Source organism: Echinops telfairi, unplaced genomic scaffold (assembly GCF_000313985.2).
Source record: "Echinops telfairi isolate 266 unplaced genomic scaffold, ASM31398v2 ScPeMD7_38;HRSCAF=143, whole genome shotgun sequence".
NCBI lineage: Eukaryota > Metazoa > Chordata > Mammalia > Afrosoricida > Tenrecidae > Echinops > Echinops telfairi.
The window spans coordinates 922142-925246 of record NW_022103936.1 but is presented as its reverse complement, the minus strand read 5'-3'; positions in this window follow the sequence as shown (position 1 = coordinate 925246).

Here is a 3105-nt window from a genome sequence, read left to right as displayed (position 1 = left end):
TTTGACTCCACCCCTAGCTGGGAGTGTCTAGTTGATATACAGTAATGCTTAACTGTCACACAGCCAAGTGCAATTTACTACACCACAGGGGATCCTGTTTGTGGTGGTAGCTGGATGCAATCTAGTTCTTCTGGTCTCAAGGTCATGAAGACTAAGGCTTACATGGCCCATTAGATCTTTGGCCTAACAGCTTCCATGCATCTTTGATTTTCTTCACTCTTTTCTTCTCTGCATGTGAAGACCAATGGACGCAACTTAGAAAGCCATTCCCAAGTTAAGACTCCATTCACTCCTCACCAAGGTAGAATGTAGAACATTGTCTTTAATAAACTGTGTTCTGCCAATGGACCTTGATGTCACCTGAGATTATGGTCCTGAACCTCCAGGAGTCCCTGAACCTCTCATTCAATGAAAGTAATTGCTTACAAAAGTCTGAGGGTTGGGAAGTTCCTCTGCGTAGATTTAATAATAACTTTAATTTTATCATCGAACTGAGGATAATTTGATGATTGTGTGAAGGTTACTTCCAAGATCAGGGCATCTAAATTCAACAGGTGATGAACTGGTATCTCTGCTCTCTAAGATCTGGAAAAGCTGTACTTGAAAAGAATTTGAATGTCAGAAACCTTTAGCAGCTGTGAAGGAAAGACTCAGTCATTTACAAGCTTTGGCTATGCCAGTCTGTGGCATCCCCTGGTGGTCCCACAGTGCAAATCAGTAGGCTGAAGGTAAGCCTAAATAAGTGAATAAAGTCTCAAGCACAGCAACAATTGTGAAGGTGGTACAAGTCCGGGCTCTGTTTCCTTCTGTTGTACATAAGGGCACTTTGAGTCGGAATCAACTGGAGGGGGCCTAACTACAAGTGAATAAAACTAGGCCTTTCAAATACAGTGAATTCATTTGCAAAGCCATCCATTGGCTTTTCTATGCTGAGCGGCTCTACTCTGATTTCTGACTTGCCTGCAGACACCTCAGCAGCATTGCACTGGGGTAGCTAAACACATAGTTGCCTGGGGCTTCCTGGAAGGCTCTTTGATACACTGATTATGATGTTCTGCGGATAATTTATTTGTTTCAAGTGCATGATTAGGGGAATTATTATTCATAATTAGGGGATGCCCAGAGAGCACATAACCCAGACTTCTGACTGTGTGTCAGTTGTTGTCAGACTCACACTAATAACACTGGAGAAATGAAAATGCTCTGACCTTTCCCTTTCATTGTATTTATCAATGCCATTTCCTAGCATCCATAGGGTGCCGTGTGCAGTGTTTCCTGTGAATTATGTCACTTTAATGCGCCATTGCAATGTCATCGCTTGCAGAGTACCACAGGAGGTCTGACAAATATGTCTCATGTCTTAATGACTCTGTCTCATGGAAGGCTTCGTAAATAGCATCCCCCTTTCTCCTTCAATGTCTCTTCCTGTCCTGAAGCCACACCAAATCGGAGGAATGGTGTGGATTAATTACCAGCATGGCCTCTATTGAGAAAGCTGCATAAGGTCAGTCAACTCAGTTTTTATGAAATAGCTTTTCTTCTTATAGTGGTGAGGGGAAAAATTCTTAGCAGCTTTCCTAATGAAGGAACTGCTTTATCACTTTTATTTCTTTGGTTAATTACTCACAGCACAGGCACATTCCCCACCACGGAGCACTGTAAACTGACGTCAGCTGTAGAATGATCCTGGGGAGAGTGCCGGCCATTTGCAGAAACAGCAGCCAAGTTCTCTGGACAACATCATCTGGACTCTAAAAGCCCCAAATTAAACTGCTGTAAGCGGAAGGCAGAAAATTGGCCTCCTCAGATTTTCACAGTTGTTTCCTCCTTTTGAGCATATGCCATTGAAGTTTTTTAATTTATTCTTAAAATGAACTTGTATGTCATTAAATACTCCAAACCCACTTCAGTGTTCAATTTCCCTCCCTTTTTAAACCACGCTGACCATTCTATAGATCCTAGGGGTAAGGAATCTAGAGGGATTTTAAGACTTTGAACCTTCACTCTCTTTTTAAAATGTTTATTTAGGTTTTTAAAGAAGCACATTTTATGTAATTTCACAACCCATCTATACGAATGGAATCAGTAATAATATCCCATTGAACCCCCCATAAATGTGGTCTTTCTTTTTCCCCTCCTATATTGCCCCCCCCCCCACCTTAATATCCATCTCTCTCTTCTTCTTGCCCTTGCCCTCTGAAATCATCCCGTCTTTAGTCTTAGCTTTTGGTGTAAAAACCATGTTTTCATGAAAGGTGTCATTAGGTATTAGTCTTTATAAGATAGACTAATTTTGCTAATCTCTAGTTTTGTCCTGGTCTTGTGTTTCTTCAGAGAGTCGTCATTGTTTTTTATTGATCCATCATATTCAGAATTTATCAGAGTTTGTTTCTCCATTCCTCTGAAATGGGAGTTTCTGATTATATTAGATCTCTCCTGGGAGAGATAGACCTTGGTCCTTGGCTTCGCGAGAAAGAATTCACCCTGAACCCCGGATTGTGATCCAAATGAGTTTTATGAAAGCTAAAAGAAGTTTCAGGTTTACACAGGCACCCTCAGGACCCCTCACCCCCATACAGCCTGCCTAGAAGTTGCTCAAGAAAAGACAGGCAGTGGGCTCCGGGATCCTGCCTTTTCAATTCCTCCCTCCAGGATCCGGCCTTCTCAATTTCTCTGCAGGGAGGCGTGGTTGACGATCCTGGTCGACCTCATTGGCTGAATTGAATTCACCTGGCCCAGATGGGCTAATCCAGGGGCAATATCCACCTAGGTGTACCACCCCTTCCTGACTGGAATCTTGAACCTGGGAGCATGCGTAATGGACGCCCCAGTCCCTGTGCTAAGCTACCTAACAGTTATTTCTGTTTTTGCTTTTAAGAAAACTTCTGCAATAAACTTAGGTGTGCATATATCTGTTCATGTTGTATTCTTTATTTCTTTGGGGTTTCTATATAAAGGATTATATAATCTCAAAATATTGTTTCTTCTGTGCTTATGTGGATTCCTTTAATGTGTTTTTGATACTGCATAGCTCTAGGACTTCCAGGACTATCTTTAAGAAGAGTGTTGACAAAGGGCCACCCCTCTCTGGTTCTTGTTCAAAAG